The sequence below is a fragment of the Lutra lutra genome, chromosome 5, assembly GCF_902655055.1.
Source record: "Lutra lutra chromosome 5, mLutLut1.2, whole genome shotgun sequence".
NCBI classification, from domain to species: domain Eukaryota; kingdom Metazoa; phylum Chordata; class Mammalia; order Carnivora; family Mustelidae; genus Lutra; species Lutra lutra.
Window position 1 is genome coordinate 69102494 of NC_062282.1, and position 25331 is coordinate 69127824.

The 25331-nt window shown below is 37.7% G+C and overlaps 1 protein-coding gene and 1 non-coding gene across 2 annotated transcripts in view; one reads left to right on the plus strand and one right to left on the minus strand.

Moving 5' to 3' along the window:
• The window catches only part of ADAMTS19 (ADAM metallopeptidase with thrombospondin type 1 motif 19), a 273564-nt gene that overhangs the window by 20505 nt on the left and 227728 nt on the right, over positions 1-25331 (plus strand). The window lies entirely within an intron of this gene.
• Positions 2180-2286, minus strand: LOC125101419 (U6 spliceosomal RNA). Its single transcript, XR_007127832.1, has one exon. It is a non-coding gene; the product is annotated as a U6 spliceosomal RNA (small nuclear RNA).

Consider the following 25331-nt stretch of genomic DNA (forward strand, 5'->3'; position numbering starts at 1 on the left):
ATTTGCTTTGTATCATGGCAAATTTTTATATATTACTTTCATGTTGAGATTTTTCAAATGAATTTTTATGAAAGCGTTAGCTTTTCAGGAAAATTCTGTTCTTAGGATTTTCTTTGGGTATGTAGATAGGGTCATAGGTAAATAATATTTCTGGTATTTTCATATACTTAACTTTGCTTATGTAATATAAATGGGATTATATATTATGTGTCTTCTGTAACTTTTTTGTTAAGTGAATGGCAGATTTTTATTCATTTGGAATACTACTATTTTATTAGCTATATACATTACATATATCTTCTATAAGTTTGTAGCCTCAAAATCATTTTATGCCATTTATGTAAATTTTTAAAGAGTCATATAATATTCCATAATATGAGACCACAATAATTTACTTAAAATGCTAATGTAACTTCTTAGTTAAGAGCAAGCAGCTCTGCATCTATTAATTCTGTTACTTTTGGTAAAATATTTAATCTCTCTGACATTCTGCTTGATATTTAAAACAGGGAAAAATATTTCCTATTTCATATGGTTGTAGTTGAGATTAGAGAAATAATGCAAATAAATTACTCCCAGATCAGAATTTTTCAACCTCGCCACTAATGACCTTTAGGGTAGGATAATTGTTGTGTGGGACTGTTTTGTGCATTTGTCGAATGTTTAATAGCATCTTTGGTCTCTGCCCACTAGATACCCCATCAGGACAGCCAAAAATGTGTCTAGACATTGCCAGATTCTGCACCTCATCCCTGTAGTAGGGATACAAATAGACCAACTGAGAATCACTATTGGAGAGAAGAGCCTGGAATGGTACATGGTAGTAAGTCTGCTACATGAAGCTTTACACATGCACAACACAGTTCTCGGGGATGATCTTTGCATCGACTATATTGTAGATGCCTCTCACCTCAATTCTCCCTGGTAGTGGCCATTAAGAAATCTTCCCATGTTACCAGGCTTTAGGTTGGTACCATTTTTACACTACCACAAATAACACTAATTTTGCAATCCCACAATCAGTTACATAGATCTTTGTACACCTATATGAGTGTAAATACCAGGGATATTCCTGGAAAAGTTATCTTTGAAGGGGGAGGCAACACAGGTCTTATCATACTGATTTTTTTTTAAGATTTTATTTATTTATTTGATAGAGGGAGACACACAGAGAGAGGGAATACAATGGGGGGAGCAGGAGAGGAGAAGCAGGCTTCCTGCCAAGCAAGGAGGCCGCTGTGGGCCTCTATCCCAGGACCCTGAGATCATGACCTGAGCTGAAGGCAGATGCTTAATGACTGAGCCACCCAGGCACCTCATACTGAAAATTTGATACATCTGCCAAATCACCTTCCAAAAATGCTAGACCCGTCTACACTCTCATCTGTTGCACCTAAGATTGCCCTTTTCTTCATATCTTCATCCATAGTGAATACTAATGTTCCTTTTGTATTAAGACATATTTTACAAATTTTTTATGTTTCTTTCCCTAACTCACCTTTCTTCTGTGGATTACACGCACATAAGCATTGCCTATTTTTCTATTAATCTTTTAGTATTCAAAGCTGTACCTAAATCTCTAATTATAAAACTATTCAAGTGTACAGAAAAGCACAGAGATTAAATAGAGCTAACACCCAGGTTTCATGAATGTTAACATTTTGGCATTTTTTAAAAAAGATTTTATTTATTTATTTGCCAGAGAGAGAGAGAGCGAGCACAGGCAGGCAGAGTGGCAGGCAGAGGCAGAGGGAGAAGCAGGCTCTCTGCCGAGCAAGGACCCCGATGTGGGACTCGATCCCAGGACGCTGGGATCATGACCTGAGCCGAAGGCAGCCGCTTAACCAACTGAGCCACCCAGGTGTCCCAACATTTTAGCATTTTTTGCTCAAGATTTTTATTTTGAGATTTTCACATGGTATTGAAGCCCTTGTGGTACTCTTCCACAACCATCTTATTTTCTTGAGTCCCCAGATGTAACCCATGTTCTCAAATTTGTATACATATTTTCCATCCATGCTTTAATAATTATATTAAATAGGTATGCATCCATAAAAATCTGTAACAGTGTTTTGTATTTTAAACATTTGCACAAATGGAATCATACTGTACACATCTTTCTATAACTTGGCTTTTAAAAATTCATGTTGCATTTTTGCATTGTTTTAATTTAATTTTTAAAAATATGGAATGCTCCATGAATTTGCTTGTTATCCCTGTACAGGAGCCTTGCCAGTGTTCTCTGTATCATTCCAGTTTTAGTCTACGTGCTGCTGAAGCGAGCACATCTTGTCTATCCTTTAAACTGCAGTGTATGTTTGTGTACAGTAGAGTTTATTTATCCATCCCCCTATTGATAGATGTTCATCCACCTCACCCTCCCCTTTAGTTTTTCTCTCCTGGAGTTATAACCAGTATAATGATGATCATCTTTATGTGAGTTTTGAGTGCACATGTATGAGAGTTTCTCTTAGGTAGGTACCTATCAGTAATGTGTTGACTATGGACGTACCATCTTCCTTCATATTTATTACATATTATCAGATTATTCTGCATGGTGATTATAATGCTGTTTCCTCTTGCCAGCTATGTATTTTCTCATACCCATACCAACAAACTTCTGGTATTGTCAAACTGTTCTTTTTCTTCTCATCTTTACTTGCATTTTGGTAATTAGTAGAACAAATAGAATTAAAAAAAAATTTTTAAGCATTTATGACAGAGAGAGAGAGTATGAGCATAGTGGGGAGGGGCAGAGGGAGAGAGAGAGAGAGTCCCAAGCAGAGTCCCTGCTGAGCCCAGAGCGACTCACTGGACTTAATCCCATGACCCCAAGGTCACAACCTGAGCTGAAACCAATAGATGCTCAACCGACTGCTATACACAGTCTGTGTACTGTAGAAAAATTTGTTTTTAAAAATGGGAAGACTGAACAGTACCACAACCCACTTGATTTAACTGGCACTTCCAGATCATATGTGTTGGGGCTGTTCAGCTTTTCTCAACAAATTTTAAATAACTGACAACATATTAATGTGTTCTCTGGCAACAGTGGAATTAATGGAAATCAGCAACAAAATAATACCTGAAAATTAGTATAAATTAGTGTTTATTTAATTACAATTACAATTATTTAATTACAATTAGTATTAATTGTAAGTGAAACAATAAATACACTACCAAATGGTACATAGATCAAAGAAGAACTCAGTAGGAAACTTAAAAAATTTTTGAAATGAATGAAAATGAGAGCACGATATCAAAATATATGGAATGCAGCTGAGTAATACTTCTGGGAAAATAAAACATTAAAAACTTAATGTTAGGGAATAAAATAGTTCAATGTTAAATTAGGAAAAGAAGAGAAAATTGAACCCAAAATGCATAGATGAAAATAATATAGGTAAAAACAAAAATCATTGAAGTTAAAGCAGAAAAAGTGGAGGAAAATAAAATTTCTAGAAAGTAAAATAAAATTGCTATATCTTTAGCTAGATTGAGCAAAGAAAAAGAAAAACAAGTTATCAATATTAAGAATAAAAGGGAGGGACACCTGGGTGGCTCAGTGGGTTAAAGCCTCTGCCTTCGGCTTGGGTCATGGTCCCAGGGTCCTGGGATTGAGCCCCACGTCGGGCTCTCTGCTCAGCAGGGAGCCTGCTTCCTCCTCTCTCTCTGCCTGCTTCTCTGCCTACTTGTGATCCCTGTCTGTCAAATAAATAAATTTAAAAAAATCTTTAATAAAAAAGAGAATAAAAGGATAAAAGGGAGACACCACAACGTTTTCTTTGGAATTAGAGTTGTAATAAGTTAATACTGTGAACAACTTTATGTCATGGAAGTTCATAACACTAGGTGAAAGGGACAAATCCTTGAAAGATACATATTAATAAACTGAAAAAAATAATGTGGAACACCTGTGAAGCCCTAAATATAGTACAGTTGAATTTGTAGTTAAAATTTCTCCCACAAAGAAAATTCCAGGTCCAAATGTATTCGTTAGTGAATTTTGTTAATCATCTATGGATGAAATACCAGATTCTTTAAAATCATATGAAAGGGACAGAACAGTTCCCAGTACTTTGAGTCCAGAATTATCCTGATATCAAATCAGGATATCAGGATATCAAATCCTGATATCAAAATGAGTCCAGAATTATCCTAATATCAAAAACATATAAAGAGGGGCACCTGGGTGGCTCAATTACTTGGGTGTCCGACTCTTGATTTCAGCTCAGGTCATGATTTCAGGGTTATGCGGTTGAGCCACACGTTGGGCTGTGTGCTGGGAGTGGAGCCTACTTAGGATTCTCTCTCTCTCTCTCTCTCTCCCTCTGCTACTCTTTCCCCATCTCTCTTTCTCCCTCAAACAAACAGACAAATGAAAACCAGAAAAAGATACTGCCAGGAAAAAAAAAATAACCTGTAGTCTAGTTTCAGAGGACCATAGATACTAAAATACTTACCAAATATTAGCAGATCAAATTCAGCAATAGGTTAAAAAGAGTAATATATCATGACTAGGAAGGTTTTACAAGAATACAAGGATGGCTTAACCTCAAAAATGTCTATCAGTGTCGTTCACTATATTGAAACAAATGAAAGAGAAAAACTATACAACACTGCCAATGAATACAGAAAAATAGTTTTACAGAATTTAACAGTAATTTCTGATAAAAATGCTTAGCAAACTAAGACAAGATTGTACCTACCAAAACCTGTCAATGCACATCAACAAAACAAAATAAAACACATGATTGACATAATTTTTAAGAGCAGAAGACTATGTGTGAATTATCAGTAATAAGATGAGTATATCCATTTTAACTACTTCTATTCAATCTTGCACCAGAGATCTTAAACAGTACCATAAAAAAAGTAAATAAACTAATTTAAAAATTAAAGATGTGTAGGTAGAACAGGAGGAGGTAAAATTGTTTTTATTTGTAGACAATGTGATTATACACATGAAAAATCCTAAGGAATCCATTAAATAGCTACTAAGACTAAAAAGTTTGCGACGTTTGGGAAGTTTGGGAAGGTCAGAAGGTATAATGCCAATTTACAATAAATGAGTGTATGTGTAATGGCCAACAGACACATGAAAAAGTTCTCAACATCACTCAGCATCAGGTTTCAATCAAATTGAAACCACAGTGAGATACCACCTCACTCCAGTCAGAAAGGCTAAAATTAACAAGTTCAGGAGACGACAGATGTAGGCAAGGATATGGAGAAAGGGAACCCTGCTACACTGTTGGTAGGAATGCAAGCTGGTGCAGCTACTCTGAAAAACAATATGGAGGTTCCTCAAAAAGTTGAAAAGAGAGCTACCCTATGACCCAGTAGTCTCACTACTGAGTATTTACCCTAAAGATACAAGTGTAGTGATCCGAAGGGGCATGTGCACCCAAATGTTTATAGCAGCAACGTCCACAATAGCCAAACTATGGAAAGAGCCTAGATGTCCATCGACAGATGAATGGATGAAGATGTGCTATGTGTGTATGTGTATATATATACACGTGTATACACACATAGCACATCTTCATCCATTCATCTGTCGATGGACATACACACACACACACACACACACACGTGTATATATATAATGGAATACTATGCAGCCATCAAAATCCACAAAATCTTGCCATTTGCAAAGACATGGATGGAACTAGAGGGTATTATGCTAAGTGAAATAAGTCAATTAGAGCAAGGCAAATATCATACGATCTTTCTGATATGAGGAATTTTAGAGTCAGGGCAGGGCGTTGTTGGGGGTAGGGTGGGATTGGGAGGAAGACAAACTGTAAGAGACTCTTCATCTCAGGAATCAAACTGAGGGTTTGATTTAAACCCTCAGGGATAAACCCTGAGGGTTAGGGTGGCTGGGTGATGGACACTGGGCAGGATATGTGCTATGATGAGTGCCGTGAATTGTGTAAGACTGATGATTCAGACACCCGTGCCCCTGAAGCAAGTAATACATTCTATGTTAACTAAAAAAAAAAAAAAAAAAAAAAAAAATGTGTATATTTGTGTGTGTGTGTGTGTGTGTGAGAGAGAGAGAGAGAGACAGACAGAGACAGAGAAAGAGAAAGAGAGGAGACATCACTTCTTTTCTCCTTTCCTTCTAGCATCCTCCTGCTCAACTCTGTAGGTCTACACACTATTTAGCTTACTACATGTGAAACTTCAATTAGATAGTTGTTCCAGTATAATTATTACTAATCAAACAGTAAAGTTGAGGCAGCTAAAACTTCTTTCTTAGATATCTCTACAACTTGGGTATTTATTTTAATTCCTGAAGAGTTTCAAGATTATTTTCTTCTCTTCAAAGGAATAGTTGGGCACTGTCAAGATGCAGAGAAAAAATTGAGTCAGGGCTTAAAAAGCAAGATGATAATTTTTCAACATATGATGTTATTTATTATATATATTACAATGCATTTCAACCATAAAGTTAAACTCTTACCATTTTAAAGTTCTATAGAAAAAGTTGCTTAAAAACTAACTCTGTAGAGGAGCCTGGGTGGCTCAGTTGGCTAAGCCTCTGACTTGTTATCAGCTCAGGTCATGACCTCAGGGCTGTGATTTCGAGTCCCATGTCAAGTTCTGTGCTAGGTGTGGAGCCTACTTTTGATTCTCTCTCTCCCTCTCCCTTTGCCCCTCCCCCTTTAAAAAACAAAAATAAAAAAATCTCACTCTATAGTAAGTCAATATTGAGTATTTCTATTTTTTGGCATGTATATATGCCAAAAATAGAATTATATATATGGTTTTATAATAACATCGGGCAGATCCAGTTTACCATCTTGCATAGTGTCTTAATTCTGTTCTAAATGGTCAGATTCCTATTCATGGGTCATATATATATGGATTATGTTCATATATATATATATGAATATATATATTTGGATATATTCATGGATTATATATATATATATATATATATGATTAGCATATATATTAATAGAACTGAATTTTAAAGTTTTGTGTGTTTCTTCTTTTTGTGTATGTAAATAATAAATACATTTATTCTTTCTGTTGGCATCTGTAGTGAAATCTAAATACCATAACATTTTCTAGATGAACTGTCTCAGTTTGGAATAATGTCAGTTTGTTGAAATAATTACTTTCAGTTTGCAGGAGTGGTCTGTGTTCTTACTAATTAGGAGTGTAATTCAATAAAACATGTGTCTTCAACTCTTTAAAGCAACTTATTCTTGCTTATCCTGAATCAGTGAGAACTGTAATTCATATGTATTCTTTGGGTAGTTGTTGAATCAAACCTGAAGAGATTCATACCCATATACGGATTTGAAGTCTACATGTTGGATAAGTTGAATAAATAATAAGTCCCAGATAAATTGCAAGACCCAAAGAAAGCATAAGGCAATGCTGTAACTGTATTGTGTGGGTGGTGTGATTTTTAGGCCTCTGGTTTTATTTACTTTCTGCTAGAGATCCTATTAACAGTCATAGCCCAGGAAACATAGCAGGCTTTTACATTGAATTGAAAATCTTAGTCATCTAGAGATAAAATACTTAGGGCTTTGTAAGGTAGAGTACAGGCATAGTTCGCTCTCTGTACAGGCATAGTTTGCTCACTTTGTAAGGTAGAGTACAGGCATAGTTTGCTCTCTGTAGATTTATAGTTGTATAAAGTACTTTCACATATATCATTTCATTTAATGGACAGGAAGCTGTTATCCGTAAGATAGGAAAGGGTTGCTTTAATTTCACTCTTAATGTTGCCTTTGTCCTGGCTAAGCTTTACACAGACACTCACACCCATTTTTATCTGCCAAGCATCAGCCTAGCTCCTAAGGCTGAAAAGTGAACCAAATTTGGCAAGAGTGTTCTTTAAACGAATGAGTGGTATTTAAGGAAATTAATCCAGAGTATAGAATACATTTAAAAATGTTATAAAGCCTCAGTCGTCTATGAAGATCAGACTTTTAATGTCTCAATTGGGCCTATCTAGCTTTCTTTCATAGTTTTGGTTTACTATCCAAGTCAGTAGGTAGTAATTCTGACATCATTTTCCTATATGGGCTAGGATGTATTGGGTGCCCATTATGAAAAGTAAAGTGTGATTTATACACTTAATTAAAACAGTTGGTGGGTCTACTCACCTTCAGGCTCATGATCAGAAGAAAAAGAAAGGTGATGTGGCAGAAATGAGAAGAAAACTGTGCCCCTTGAATTCTCTTTCTTGTGTTCATCTGTGCGACATGGAACATGTTAGTCATCTGTGAGGTCTTTTTTTTTTTTTTAATTTAATTTTTTTTCCCAGTGTTCTAGAATTCGTTGTTTATGCATCACACCCAGTTCTCCAAGCAATACCTGCCCCCATTAATACCACCAGGCTCACCCCATCACCCCCCCAAACCCCCAGTTTGTTTCTCAGACTATGAGGTCTTTTTGGTAACCACGGTGATCTCATCTCTGCAACCTCTGGTGGGATGCTCAGTGAAGTCTCTGTGAAGAAGCCCATTTCAAAACCTACTGGCCCATGGCAGCTTCAGTTTTCAAACAGAACCGCAAGGCCCTTAACCTTTCCTTTTTTTAATTCAGTGATCTCAGAGCTTCCATTTTATCTTTTATGAGAATCTTTTCGGGACCATTGGCTCTTAGTTTCCTGGATGGAAGCACAGCTCAGTTATGATTTCCCGAGATTGCTTGTTTTCACATTTTCTGGGAAACATATTTTGAGTTATATAGATGCTTTGATAAGATCCACCTTTTGTGATTGGGGCTCTTTGGCTTTCTTATTTGGAAGGGTACATAATGTTTGTTTTGAACGTTGCAGTTGATGAGAATTTTTTAAACTTCTAATTTCTCAGGAGTTGGGATCAATACACCTTACCATTTTTTACTCTAACAATGACAGAAATAAGAACCAAGGAGGTTATATGACTTGCTTATGCTTGCATCATGTGACAAAATACTGAATTTAGTCGTTCCATGGCCATGTCCTCTGCCTTATCCTTTATGGTTAAGGTTTATTCTGGATAGGTTGAATTGTATGAAATTGTCAATATATGAATGTCTGACATACAATAAAAAGTAATTTCATATGCTACAACCTATACACATACCCCAAGCACCGAAAAACTCCATTTAGGAAGAGCTTCTTCTACATGCAGCTAAAACTGAATATATATATATTTTTAAGTTTATACAAAGTTTACAGGGAAAAAAACCTTAGTCATTAGTAATTGCAAGTGGAATGCTCGAGGTAACAAGCTTACTTGTGGAGCTTCTTGGCTCCTTAAATTAAGAGCATGGACTCAGGAGCCCTTGTGTGGGTTTGAATCCAAGTTCCCTTATTGTAATCATCCTGTGTTACCTTAGACAATTAACTTACCCTCTCAGTGTCTGTGTCTTCACCTTTTAAGGTACAGTAAGTTACTTCAAAATTATCTGGCATCACCATAAGGGCTTAAAATGTGTTTAAGCAAAATGGAAATGAGGAATGGAAAATATTTTGGTCTGTGCATGAAATAATCTTCTAGACTTTTAGAAATGCCTACTAGATATCTTTAATTAATTAAATGAATGAGGAGTATTAAATTAGGTTGATAAGTAGTGGTATACCCATGGGTGATTTATACACCAATCTGTTTAAATATGTCCAAAAGAAAACCTATAAACCTAATTAGCCCTTGCATTCCAGGAAATGTCTGTTAGTTGGTTGAGCAGTTAAATGAAGATCTCTCACTAACATTCTTCCACCAAAATCCCTTTCAAATTTTTAATGCTAAAGTGGCCTCTAGGATCTGATTTCCAAAAGAACTCTGACACTTCCCCATTCAAGTACAAATAAATGACATAGTGACTTCTCATGGCCAAGTGATCAAAGTAACTATAAAATGCACACCTGCAGAGATGATGGGTTGATTTCCTTGTTTTCCTATAACCTTCACTTACCTACACAGCCTTCAAAAATTCCAGAAGAATGTGTAGGAAGCAGAAATGAGAAGAGAATGAGTATGGGTAGCCTCCTAGGGTCTATGCTAAGTACTATATAAGGTAAGAATCAATGTGTAATATTGTATGATAGGTACACAAAGTGCTAAAATTCATGTGTTGAGTCTACCAAATAAAAAATAATTCATTTCAAGCTTGTGATGGGTGGATTAAGTACTGGCCATGTAGCATTGAAGTCTAGTTAGGTAATGAGACAAGAAAGTCCCTAACCCTTCAAATAAATCCATGTGTTCTGCTACAGATGTGTCATTTCATCCTAGATTGCTAAGAGAATTTACAGAGTAAATTTTCCCCATCTTCCATTGAAATTGATAATGCATTTACCATTAATGAAAGAAGGCATTGAATGGTAGTTGTTCTAACTTTTTATTTGAATTATAAACAAATGTCTATATTTCAGAATAGTTAATTGCAAAGGTTGGAGGAGGAGGTGGGCCTGATAGAGACAAGTATTCACTTGGGGTTACTGATGCATTCTTCTCTTACTTCACCCGCAGCAGCAATGGGAATAGCTAACCATGCTGTCCCTCCTTCTTGATACGTGTCTCTATCACTTGCCATCCAGCCCGTACTGCACCCTGACTGCTCCCTCTCTGGCTGCTTCATTGACCATTCTTCTTCTCTGTACTTTTCTAGAGGGGTGACCTAGTGCTCAGTCATGAGCTTTCTTATTTGGTGATCTTACCCAGTCTCATAGCTTAAATGCCAACTATATGCCAGGGATTCCAAAATAGGTAATTCTAATTTAGACCTCTCTGTTGAGCTCCAAATTTGTATGTCCAGATATATATTTGACTTTTCCACATGAGGTCTAATAGATATATCAAACTTGTTTCAAACTGAAGTCATCATTTCTCCCACTCCCAACTCCAAATTCTCTCCGTTTTGTCCTGCTGATGGTCATTTGGCAAGGGCCAAAAGTTGTAGTGTTGTCCTGAACTCCTTTCTTTCCTTTGGAGTGCACATTCAAACATCGCAAGCTCTACCTTCTACTTGTGCCACTGATAACCTGTCTTCATGTGGCCTTTCTCCCACCTGTAGTCTATACTCAGTACGGCCACTAGAGTGAATCTTTTTAGATAGGTCCAAGCATGCTCATTATAGTACTTGTAAAGACAACACATATGTAGTGGAAATTTAAAACATGAGTGCAAAACATACACACATCTTCAATGTAGTAGTTATCCCTTAGCAATAAGAGAAGGGATTTGGTTTTGGGAAGGTGTGCTGGTCCATTTCAACTGAATCAAGAGATTGTTATATTTTTTAAAAAATTATCTACAGGGCGCCTGGGTGGCTCAGTGGGTTAAGCCGCTGCCTTCGGCTCAGGTCATGATCTCAGGGTCCTGGGATCGAGTCCTGCATCGGGCTCTCTGCTCAGCAGGGAGCCTGCTTCCCTCTCTCTCTCTCTCTCTGCCTGCCTCTCCGTCTACTTGTGTTCTCTCTCTGTCAAATAAATAAATAAAATCTTTAAAAAAAATTATCTACAGAACATAATGTGAACATTTCTTAAATACTGAGAATGGATTCCCGGACACTCTGTTGTCTTGCATATTTCTGAAGGTTTGAAATATTTCCTAATAAAGAATGGTAAATAATTATAAATAAAAGTCCTTCCTCTCTCGTTGTCCTATACCAGTCTGTACCAGGTTCTTAATGTACTACTTTTCTTATAATCTGTTACTTCAACTCATCCTAAGTTCTAGACATTTTTTAATTGAACATTCACTTCCATACCTTAAACACAAAGAGAATAATATGTAAGAATGATGTTGATAAACTAGCAAGCATCCAAGTAAAACGAAAAGAATGAAGACGGATTTCATATCAGGGATGGTTACGGTAACTGGCCACATACAGAGAGGACATGAGAGTATTTGTCGTGTATTTGAAATGTGGAAAGGTGCTTAGGAAGTACAGTGAGGACTCATGATTTAACGTGGTGGTGAAGATGCCTTCTGGACCTTTTTAAGAAATAAATCTGAGCCTTACTGCTGTCCACTAGAGGCCTGGATGGCTTCAGAGCCGTGACTGCCGTCTTAATGATTGAAATGCGTAAGCGGAATAGTAAATATTTACCAGAGGTGTTGATGAATGATTTCTTCTCTGGTTGGAATTTGGAACAAAGTGACCCCTAATTTCTGGTTTGGATACATTCTTGTTTAGAGAGGTCTTTTTTACAACGTGGTGCATGGGTATGATGTTCCTGATGTGGTCTGGTGTGTGCAGAGTGCTTTGGATTTCCTGATTTTTTGCTCCTCAGGTGTATGACCTCTTAAGTCAGCCTGATATTACCGTAGCTTTTTGAGCCCATGTACTCATTGTTGGGACAAAAAGAGAGTAGAGAAAGGTGGGGAAGAAGGAGGCTCAGTTGTGTTCTTTCAATACTACCTAGTCACAGATTGGTATTCGGGGATCGTGAAGTTGAGAAACAGGCCACGTAAGGAGGAACTTTGTTGGCACAAGATTTAGTTTTTCCTCTAAGTGGGTAAAACACCAATATAATTTCTTGGGAATTACCTAATGCCATTCAAAATGGGAATAAGGGGAGAATATTTGAATTATCCAAGGGTCCTAAATGGAAAAGTGATAACACTTTCTGCATATATGCATGCAAAATGAGAAAGAAGACTTAAAATCGACAATAAGGAAACTCCTTATTTACAGATCTTCCTTGATTGATGATGGATTTGCCTCCTTATAAACCCATCACAAATTGAAAACACTGTAAGTTAAAAATGCATTCACTTCATCTAACCTACAGAACACCATCCCTCGGTCTAGCCTACCTTGAATGTGTTCAGAACACTTACCTTAGCCTACATTTGGGCAGAATCATCCAGCACAAAATAATATAGTACTGTCTATCTTATGTCATTTATTGAATACTGTAGTGAAAGTGAAAAACAGAATGGTTCAATGGGTACAGGACGGTTGTAGGAGGCGAGTCAGTTGCTTACCTGCTGCCCAGACTCACAAAAGAGGATTCTATGCATGTCACCAGCCCAGGAAAAGATCCAAAGTTAGGATTCTTTTATTAAAGATTTTATTTATTTATTTGAGACAGACGCGAGTGAGAGAGAGAGCCCATTGGGCATAGGGGCAGAGGGAGAAAGAGAAGCAGGCTCTCCACTGAGCATGAAGCCGATAGAAGACTTGATCTCAGGACGCTGAGATGATGACCTGAGCCAAAGGCAGACACTTAATCAACTGAGCCACCCAGGCATCCCCAGATTCAGATTCTGAAGTATGGTTTCTACTGAATATGCAGGCTTTTTACCATCGTCAGGTTGTGTTCTTATAAGTCAACCCCGTTGTAATTGGGGGACTGTCTGTATTAGCAAAGATGCTTAAGACTGGCTGTTTTAACACATTTGGTGCCCTGCTGTATTTGCTGCATCTGGGCACATCCGCTGACCCGTAGTATGCCCTCAGTAAATAATGTCAAGTAAATTAGTTATTTTGACCTTTAGTTATTTGACCTTTAGTTGAATCTGGAAAAGAAGTTGCAGCACATTTTCCATGTCTCCTAGTACCAGTGCTATGGCCCTTGACAAGTTTGCTCCACTGATCTTGTTTCCATGGTGAAGTGAGTTCGCATCGACTCCCTAGGGGTATGTAGGAAGTTGGCAATGGCTCTGTTAATTGTGAGGTCACCAGTAAGACCTGGCAGTGAGGAGTACTTCCCCACATCGCAGCTGTGCAGCTTCCTCAGTGGTCTCATTCAGTTCCACTGGAAGCACATAACTGGGCTGGAATTGCATGAGATAAGTGCTGTAGGGGCTCATCACCATGGTGAGTGGCTCTGCAGAGTCACCGAGTGACTAACCATTTAAGGACGAGGTGTGCAACAGAACAGGCACCCACCCGCTCACAAAGTGCTGGGGCGAGCAGTGAGCTGGAAGCGAACTTAAAAAAGCACATCGGGCAAGCAGGGTTAGTTAAGAAACTGAAACTCTCCTTGTGACTCAAGAAAATGGAACACGTAAAATTCTCGGACTTGCCACAGAACAAAAGTCACGCTTTGTTAGGACTTTGGAGAACCCTGGTCGATGTAGGCAGCAGAGGGTTCTTCTGCTTGGTTTTTGGCTGTTGAATTCAACAGAAGCATGAGCCTGTGTATTTGATCATCTTGTCTAGGACTAGTGAATTTTTAACCCAAGCAGTGTGGGTTGGAGTGAACTGGTCAGAGTGAACTGAACTGAATGAGAGCTTATTCCTGCCTTTTGTTTTTTTTAAGCCACCTCTAGAAAGAGTTAATTCTTGTTTTAAAAAATAGACTAGATCCTACTTTTCCGTTAACCTCACTGGTCCTTCCTTTGCTGATTCCTTCTCTGTTTCTCAATGTTAGGGTCCTCTGGGTTTGGTTGTAGCCTCTCTTTTGCTCTTTCTCTACACTCCCTTTCTGGATAACATCAGTCTTCCCTGCGGATTGAAAGATTATCTTTTTGTTGGCAGCTCCCAGACATATGTCTCCAGCTCAAAACTGCACTAAGCTCCATATTCCAACTGTCCACTTGATTTCTCCACTTGGATATTTCACAGATACATCAGACCTAATAAGGTCCTTTGATTTACATCTCAGTCGCAGACCTTATCTCCCCTGCTGGTGTACTTAAGCTAGAAACCCTGAAGTCATCCTGAATTCTCTGCGCTACTGTCGCTCCATGTCCCAGCATCTAAACCATTAACAAATTGGAGTGGTCACCCTCTGTACGAGTATCTAAAATCAATCTCAAATGTGTTTCCTTTTCTCCACATCCTTAGCTCAGCCACTGTGCGTTCCCCCTTTGGTCTTCTTAGTTACCATAGGCTTGCTCTTTAATCGTTATAGCTCACTTCAGACTGGTCTCCCTGATTCTCCTCTCGTCACTCTGTATTCTGTTTTCCAAAAACAGAACAAGAGTTACTTTCTTCGAAATTTCTTTTGGATTATGCCATCCATTATTGGTTGCTTCCGGGTACATTTTCAATAAAATCTCAATGTCTTCTTGTGATCTTCAGAGCTCTTCATGAATCATGGCCTGCCAATGCTTCTGTTCTGTTTTTGCTATTCTTCTTATTTGTCTGTGACTCCTGCCACTGCCTCAGTCTCCGTGTCAATCCTTTCATGCTGTCCTCTCTCATCGATAGGTCTTCCTAACTGATAGACTTTATACCAGTGCCGCCATTATTAATTGCTTTAATTACAGCAGTGCCCTCTCCCAACAAGTCATCCCTCCATTTCAACCTCTATTTTAAACTATAGTATAATCTAAGTCACATTTATACACTGTTTGTAAAGTTAATACTTATAAAATTGGGGTGGAAAAAATAAACTATCTTGCTCTCTCCTTTTTGTGCTTGATTTCTGCCTTCTGGGAGCAAGCGCATTTCTTTTAGTACTTCCCTTGCCTCTGTCTTGCGAAGGAATACTGTTACATTATTTATCCTTTGGTTTTCATTTTTAAAATAAACTTTACTGTGGCATAACTATATATAGAACACAAAATTATGTTGTAATAAATAATCATTAAAAGGTATAAATAATAATTAAAAGGTATATATTTTTGTAAACAGAAAGTCAATCTGTTGAGTTTCTCCCAACTCAACTCTGTTGAGTTCCTCCTGTTGTCTACTCCAGGGCCATAGTCTTGATATACAGCATCCTCTGTCAAATATACCAATCTTCTCTTGCCTGTAGGCTTTTTGATATGGCTGGCTCCTTCTTTGGATCTTGCCTTCGACGCTCACTCCTCAGACAGGTCTTAGTGGGCCACCCCATCTCAATCTCCATTCTATTTCTCTCAGATCTTTGTTTGTTTCTTCAATGATACTTTTCACTATTTCTAATTCCTTAAATGTATTTGTCTGGATACCTGATTTTTCTGTCTTTCTCCCTGATATATATATAAGGACTGTGAAGATAGGATTTAAAATCTCTTTTCATTTTTGAAGCATTAGTGCCTGCATGCTGTCATGTAGCAGGTTTTCAGTAGGTACATTTGTAACATGTAATCATCAGGAAGATACAGTAGGACACAATAACTTTTGGCTAGACTGGTTGATAAACTTAGAAGTAGATTTAAAACTGAATTTTCTGCCTATTTCTCAACTCATGTTTTTGCACATTTAAAGACTCCATAAAAATCCTGAGGGATGGGGCACCTGGGTGGCTCAGTCATGTAGGCATCCAACTTTTGATTTTGGCTTAGGTCATAATATCAGGGTCATGAGATCGAGCCCCATGTCTGATTCCACGCTCAGTGAGGAGTCTGCTTGGGATTCTGTCTCTCCCTCTGCCCCTCCCCACAATGCGTTCTCTATAAAATAAATAAATCAATGTTTTCTAAAAAATCCTGAAGGAGTAAATTAAAAATCATTCTAAGCAATGAGAGATTACAGTAAAGTGAATGGATATTAGAGAGCATATGAAAATCAAATCAATGCCTATTTTTGATTTGAGCAAAAAATAGATTATAAAATGAGAAATGAGACAACCATCCTAATAACAAAAAGTCAGTAATTTTGGATACTGAATGTTAGGATGGAGAATTTATTTTCCACTTTACACGTGCTTGCCACTTTTCACATCTTCAACATAGTTACAGCTTCTCTTTATAATTATACTTGTGATGTTGCTTATCTATAATGGAGTTAAAAAGGAACATTTTGAAATTGTTTTAAAATGCATCTCTCTGTCAAATGCTGGTGAAAAGTTAGAGGATGCCAATGGTTTTCAAAAAAATGGGAGAGAAACCATATTTTTTTCATTGGTAAGAGTGACATGTATTCCTGAGTAATTATTATGGAGATAATATAAGACTGTTGAAAGAACATAGCACAGAAGATCATCATGAAGCATCCCTGGCAAAATCTGTAGCCAGTGTCCAAGAGAAGATAAATAGTCTAAAAACCACAGGAGGATTTCATCAGGGTTTATTTTTGAATATGTATCAGATAAGTGATACTGTCATGGAATGCCCCTGAGTTCCTTTCTAGTCATCATTTTCCCAGGAATCTCTGCACTCCTGGCATTCCAACCTTGCTTTTCCTTACACATGCTAAGCTGGTCCCCTCTCAGGGTCTTTGTTTCTCCTTCTGCCTAGAATGTTTTCCCTCCTACTTGCCCTGGCCCACTCTCAGATCTCTGCTCAGATGTCACTTCACCCAAAAGACCTTCCCTTCATCACTCTCTAATCCTTGAAATACTTGGCACCTGAATTCATATTGTACACATAGAACTTTTCACTGAGTAAACAGGACTCAAAGAATGCTGTCATGAAACTGGGGGCTTATTCCCCCTGGGCTTCTTCTGGTGTTGTTCACACTTAGGTTGTGAGAAGTCACTTGGTAAATTTAGTCACAAAAAGTCTCTGGTAGTTAAAATATTTATCTTCTAATCATCAAACCCTCCAAATTTCCATAGAGTTAGTCTCTCTGCCACATGCCTTCCACATTCAGGCTTGCTTAGAGCTACTTACTTGCAGTGAAGAAGGGGGAAGGAAGTCAGAGTCCTTGCTGTTTCCCCACGCAGGGCTTCCATTTCTCCTGCTCAGTGCCCTGAGCTTCCTCTGGCTCCTTGAGGGCAGAATCTGTAAGGGAGGCAGGAAGGAGGAGTATGTTTGGGTGACTAGTGATGTCATGGCTTGGTGACAGAGTCATGGCATGGTAATTGTGTGATGGGATAGTGGTATTGAGCATTATGTTTGATAGGTGCTTAAAATGGTGACTCTGTACCTCTCATGGGCCACATTTATGAGTTCTTGGGAGGCTGTCCTCTTCAGAGATACCCCCCAGTCTCTTGGGGTTTCACAGTTGTCTTTTGAAGAGGGCTGGTTTGTCTTCTCTAGTTGGTCACTTTCAGTGCCTGCCTTGTCCCTTAGGTATGTGAGGGGATACTTCCAGGCTATATTTGAAACTGTGTGTGTGTGTGTGTGTGTGTGTGTGTGTGTGTGTGTGTGTGTGTGTGAAATAGAACACAGTCATAAATGAGTGTCTAAACCATCAAGGTAAAGCTTATTAACAGTGATAGAGCAATTGTATGTGTAGCTTTGACTCAGTCAAATAAATAGCAAATTGTATCCCTTCCTGGAGTGTGGGTAAATTGGTGACAGGTCTTGCCAGCCTGGACCATCACTGCTGTCCCCGTCCTCTGGCTGTACGAAGTCAATCCTCATTTATTGAACAGATGGTCAAATGAAAGAATAGCTAATAAATTATGATATGTTCAGAGGGTACACTGTTATTCAGCAATTAAAAACCAGGTTTATAAAGATTATTTAATACCATTAAGAAACAAAGTAGCATTGAAGCTATTCTTAAATGGAAAAGTAAAGTAGAATATAAAACTTGAACAAATGTGTGCATGTGGGGGCGCCTGGATGGCTCAGTGGGTTAAGCCTCTGCCTTCGGCTCAGGTCATGATCTCAGGGTTCTGGGATTGAGCCCCACATGGGCCTCTCTGCTCAGCAGGGAGCCTGATCCCCCCTCTCTCTCTGCCTACTTGTGATCTTTCTCCCTCTGTCAAATAAATAAAACCTTTAAAAAAAAATGTGTGCATGTGTGGAGACACACATGCACACACACACAGGTACATACCCACATATCTACTTGTGTGTCTTTGTGTATGTTAATAGACTAGGAATAAATATACATGTACCTGTGTAATCATCCTGTATGATATGGGATTTGGGATCATGATTTTCTTTTTTTTAATTATATCTTTTAAGTGTCCTGCTATTAAACATTCTGGTTTTATGATCTGGAGACATTTTAAGGAAGAAAGTAGAAAAGAGAATTGTGAAACAAAGGAAGAAGGAAAGAAACACTCAGTCCTTGAAATGTTCTCCCAAATCAGTCTTGGGCGAGTGACTGGGTTCATAGCACCGAGGGGGTTCTGGGAGTGAAACCCTCAGCCCTCTCAGAAACCCATTTTGCCTTCGGCACCTAATGTGTCTCATCATATAAAACAGTCCGCTCAGGATAAAGTTCAGAGACTAACACAGTATATTTGTCTTCTGCTTTGTGAGGGATGGGACCTGGCCTTGCTGTTGATATAAAATTTTGGACTTCTACCATTCGTGAGGTGTTGTGCCTGACCTCAAATCCTCAGTGCAAATTTTTTTAAAGATGAGAGTTATTTGGAATAACAGTGATATGGCCTCAGATGGCCTCACAAAGGCACTCTTTGGTTTGAATCCTGTCTTCGCCACATACTGATTTGTGACCTTAGGACACAGTAAATCTTTTTGAAACTCACTTTTTTCAACTATGAAACTAATGAAGTTAGCCTATATGGCACAAGCTTGCTGGTTGATTAAGTGAAAACATATATACACAGTGCCTGGCACTCAGGCATATTATTTTCTTACATTATTGTTTCCTTGTAAATATTTTAGAAGAAGTGAAGAGAAAAGGACTCTATATTTTCTTTAGCCTAGGTAACTAGAGATTAGTTTGAGGCATGAACAGAGATACACATTCAGAGAGAGGCATTGGTGTGGGAGAAGGAGCACACATCTGAAGTGAGGGGATGAGAAGTGAACAGGGAGGAGCACGGATCTTCAATGGAAGTAGTGGGCTGAGAGGGGGGTTGGGGATTTGGGTATTGGCTCCATAGAGGGTATTATAAAACCTTTGGGAGGGATTACTGCAGACAGCAGTTGCTGACCAAAGACCTGCTTTGGAATGAGGAACATGACCAGTTTAAGGAAACAGAAACAGTTGCTAGAGAAGAGAGCAAGAGCAATGTAATATTCCTGGAGAAGAAAAGTGGTCAAGGGCCAAATGCCTCAGGGAGGAGAACAAAGGACAGGAAATGGTGGGCGGCCTTAGAACAATTTCCAGAGTTCAATGAGGGAAAGGAAAATGCAGGTAGCACGCAAATTTAGAGTGATGTGTTAAAACCAAAAACAAATTTGGAAACTGGGAGTATTAGATTCCAGCACTGATACTCGAATGAACTCTCTGTGTGATTCTAGGCAAGTTAGGCCACATTTCCAAGTCTCGGTTTTCTTGATTTTAAACTCCGTTGATGGCCCAGTGATTTCTAGGTTTGCTTCTACCCTCATAGGTTCAGGATACTTTCTGAAGCCCTTTGGCAAAGAAAGAAAACAGAATAATGTTAACAGTGAGGTCTCATGAAAGCTTTTTCTAAAGATGGAACTTGGGCTCACAAGGAAGGCAATGCTGGGAAAGCTGGAGGGGAGAAATTGAATAGTAATTTCCTCTCAGATGGAGTTTACAGGTAGAGTAGATGGATTAAATGGTCTCGAGCATTGAATGGATATGTTTTCTTTTTATCTCAAAAAGGAAGAGTATGTTAAGGTAAAAGCTACATTCCTTGAGCACCTGCTGTATACTAGGCCTTATGTGTTGAAGGCAGGAAGTTGAGCTCTGTGCCCAAAGCCTTGCCCCAAATAGCTCATGGTCTGATCAGGGACACACAACAACCATGACTATAGTGGACTGATTAGTGTAATAACGAGAAAGGTACAGTGTAGAAGTGGATCAGGAAGGCACTGGTTACTTTGGAGAGAGGGCCAGGTTAGCTTGTTTTTGAAGAAATAATCAAGAATGACTTTCTGGAAAGAGAAACCAGCATGTGCAATGTACCAAGATGGGATCATACAACTAAAAGTTATTCTGAAATATGTTAAAATATGAAATTTGTTCACACAATTAAAATGTGTTTGTTGGGGGCACTGGGTGGCTCAGTCGGTTAAGCCTCTGCCTTCAGCTCAGGTCATGATCTCAGGGTCCTGGGATTGAGCCCCACATCAGGCTCCCTGCTCCGTGGGGAGCCTGCTTCTATCTCTGCCTGCTGCTCTCCCTGCTTCTGAGCTCTCTCTCTATCAAATAAATAAACAAAATCTTTAAAAATGTGTTTGTTGTGGTTATATATAAAGTTTAAGTAGTAAAAATAAAACTGAAGAGGTAGGCAAGAGTTTATCATGACCTTACACTTTATATATCTTCACAAAGGATTTAGAATTTCCCCCTGTGGGCGTAAAGGGAAACATCAAAAGGGTCAAGTCAGGAAGAGTTCAGCATTGTAAGACAGTAGGATATATAGGGTGTCAGAAGTGTATTTTCATAGACTTGCTTATGTGTATTGAATACACAAATGCATGCAAAATCACTGCTATTTATAGTATTATTGAAAATGATGTCTTTTGAATAAAGCATCAAACTTACAGTATTATAATTTACATCAAGCCCTATATTATGGTTACACCCTGAACTATATAATGCTTTATATACTTTATTTACTTAATGAGATGCATACTGTAACATTACTATACAAAAAAAAATACTCAAATAAAGCCAAATGTACATTGCTCAGTTCATGTAGAGCATCAGCCATGTGTCTACAATATTTTCATAAGCATCTCAAGATGCCAGATCTTTTCACAACTTCTGTAATTGCTGTGTAGAAACAAAACATTTGGGCTTCTTTTAGAGCCTCACTAATTCTCTGATATACCTGTGGTCAGACAAGAGAGTAATCATCCTCAGAATGATTGACCTCAGGACATTGACTTTCCTATCAAGAATTTCACCATTTGATGTTTTCAATTATGTGGGTTCATCTTGTTTTTATGCTACATTTTCCCATCTCTCTACTCAAAGCAGGCATCTTCTTAACTCTTAGCTAGACTCCACGTCCTCTTTGCCTTTGCTCATAACATCTCTTCTCATGGGAACAGCCTTGCCCTCATTGTATCCAGATTCTGCTATCTCCCAAGAGACTTCGGATATCCTGAAATTATAATGATCTAACACATTCCTCATGTCCTTTAGCACTTATGCTATGGAGTTCTTATGATATGCTACGTATTTCTAAAATAGGACGTTATCAAAGACTGACAATATGCAGTTTGAGCCTCAGATAAATATCTTCAGCCAACCCATTGAAAGCTGACCCAGAAAACCAAGGTTCTGGAAAATAGTTTTCCAGAGAGAATCAGGGAAGAATGAAGAGAAAATCTGAGGTAACTATGGTAGTGTTTCAGTTCTGTGAGGGAATGGGCAGTGAGGTGGTGGAAGTAAAGTACCCTGTCAGTGAAGAGGGGGAACAAGAGTGGAGAGTGCCATGTTGTTTTCCAATTTTTAAGTCACTTATAAACATTTTATATATTTATTTATGAGAGAGAAAGAGAGTACGGGAAGGACAGAGAAAGAGGGAAAGAGAGAGAGAGGATCTCAAGCAGACTTCCACTGAGAGTGGAGCTGAAGGTCTCAGGGCTCGATCTTACCACCCTGAGATCATGACCTGAGCCAACACTGAGAGTCCAGTGCTTAGCTGACTGAGCCACCCAGATGTCCATAAGTCATTTTTAAGTTATGTTTGCATTAGAGTTTTAGGATCTATTTAAAAGACCATAATTAACTTGAATTTGAAAACATGAAATATTTATATTGGTTAATTGGAGCACTTCACCAACAGTATATATGGCACATTCACCAAATCAAATTTTCTGTGCTTAGAATTTAGTGACAGTTCCAGTGCACCTACATGAAGATCATTTTCTTTGTTGTCTTAAGAAAGCACACAGGCAACTAAATAGAGAAATAAGATGTCAGAACTAATAAAAAAAAAAGAAACGAATGGTAACATATTAATGTAATTGAGGGTAAATTTGCAAAATACTGAAATTCTTGCTAAATTGTGAAATCAAAGAATAACATTCAACGGCAAAAGAACAGATGCCACCATATAAGAATATGCACATGATAACAGAAATAAGGTAGGGAACACCTGTTAAACTTAATTTCATTTCCAAATTTTGTGTGAAATGTCTCAAAACATTTAAAATCATTTTGAAAAATCTAAATAAGAGCAATCTGGGAGAAAAGTGCTTATAAGTCTTGCATTTATTTTAGATGGTGTGCCATATGATATTCATTCACATTCTCTTTTCTTTCCTTCTGAAACTTAAAGGACAATGTTTGCACTAATGTGAATGCTGCCGGATTTTTGACCCTTGTGCGCAGGGACCCTTGTGCACAGAGGTTAATGGGAAACATGAGGCTTTCATGGTGACACCGAAGACCTCAAGTCTTTCTGTGGTTCTGCTTTAGTATAAGGAATTATCTTGAAAGATACTGACCTAAGCTAGAGCACTTTCCTTTCTTTAGGATAGTATTCTGGTCTCAGATGTAAAACCCTTCCCTGAAGAAAGAATGCTAATCACTTAGTGCTAACTTTGCCTCAGAGTGAGCTGAGTCGGGCACACTGTAGTCAGACAGTAAATAGGTATTGAATATGAGTCACCATTTATAATTATTCCAATATTTTTTCCTTTTCAAAAATGGCTTCTTGTTTTTAAAAATGTCTGCAGATAAAGTTCTAACACAACAAATAATTACTAGGAAGTGGTTTCCAAATCCTAACTTTAAAAACATTTATTTCAGAAAATATTTAGTATGGTCCTATGGGAATACAAAGGTGGATCAGTTTTGATTCTTTGGACTCCTGAGGTCACCACTTCATACTCAAATGTTTGGGTGCTTTGATTTCTTGTGGTTATTCTAATTAATAAAATAAAAATCATGGTGAGCATTTATTGAATGGTTACCCAGTATCACACCCTATGATAAGAGCATTACATGTGCTTGTCAAAAGTCAATGTTCTGCACGGTCCTACAGTTGTGTAGATTAAGTCACTGTATCTTTCTCAAAGTTGCTTAGTAGTAGGTTATGAATCCAAATAATCTTCAGTCCACAATCTGTTTTTGGAGTCATTAAATTTTGTATGTTGGTATGCAATTCAATTTTATTTGGTTTTTTTTTTAGATTATTTATTTATGTATATGACAAAGAGACACACAGTGAGAGAGGGAACACAAGCTGGGGAAGAGGGACAGAGAGAACAGGCTTCCCGTGGAGCAGGGACCCCGATATGGGGCTCAATCCCAGGACCCTGGGATCATGATCTGAGCCGAAGGCAGATGCTTAACAACTGAGCCACCCAGGTGCCCCTTGGTTTATTGTTCTAAATACAACTATACTTATAACCTTTTGAAAGAATGTATCAGGTTATAAATTTGTGATTTAAGGAAACTGAGCATGTTTGTTTGAGATGTTCTTACTGAGCATCATAAAACTTATTATTTTCATCATCAGCCACACTGTCAGTTGTATTAGTGACCTTCAGTACTGACTGAACCTCAGAAGCATACTGATACATGAGATGAGAGTAACATGTATTTCACAATACATGTGAAAACATGTATTTTCACAGTGTGCATCAGTGATACATACTGTGATCCCATCCACTCTCAATCCCTGTGTAGATGTACAACATCTTAATGATTATTACTTTAAGTTTTAAATATTTACTGTCCTTTTTTCTATCAAGGGAATATTTTTTTTGCCTTTCTTGTAATTACTTCAAAATTCATTCTAGTTTTACATCGGAGACAATGAACACATGTGTGGAAAACAATTCATTGGAATTCGTATTAAAAGTCACCCCCAAAATGGCACAAGTATATAATACCTACCTGTTATGTTTTACAAGAATTGTCACAGTAAATCTTTTCTCCATTATCCCCACCCCCAGTGTGTGTGTGTGTGTGTGTGTGTGTGTGTGTGTGTGTGTCTATGAAAGACAAGGAGAGGGAGAAACAGAAGGGGACAACAGACAGAGGCGATGGAACTGTTATTCTAGTACTTGAGAATTTTATTAGTGTTACAAAAATTCGATTAAAAAAGTGATGAGTATTTTTAGATTTATTATTAAGATATTTTGTAATATTGATTCAATATAGAATAAAATGAGATGGCATATTGGCAATCATCTAGTCTTTCTGGAGAGAAGATATAATACACTTTAATGATTAAAACAAAAGAAAGAGCCTCTTCTGTACTTTTTAGGAAAACACATCTCTTTTTAGTATAGATTTAATTTTTCTTAACATTCTGTATAGAAGAATTATTGTATCTGAAGAAGTAAGTATATTATTACTATTCTAGTTGTATGTGGATCAAATTAAAGTGAACTATACATAGTTTTTATGTAATTCAAAACAGAATGAAGAACTTTGATAGTAGACTGGGTATGAAAAATGCAGGTTCTAAGGGATTATTTCTTCAAAAACATTGGCTAAAGAGTTAACAGAATAGTCAAGTATATGTATTACTTATATTTTATACATGTAATATATACATCACTGCAGAATAAAATAATAAAAATCAAAAAGTTCAAGTCATATGTCTCTGTAGAATACTTTCCTAGTTATAATATAAATTTATGTTTTAAAAAGGAAGGAAAGAAATGACAAGGCTTAGCCTCAATATAATAAAAGGATACCTACTTGTTATAAGTTCTTTTTATTGATAATAACCATAT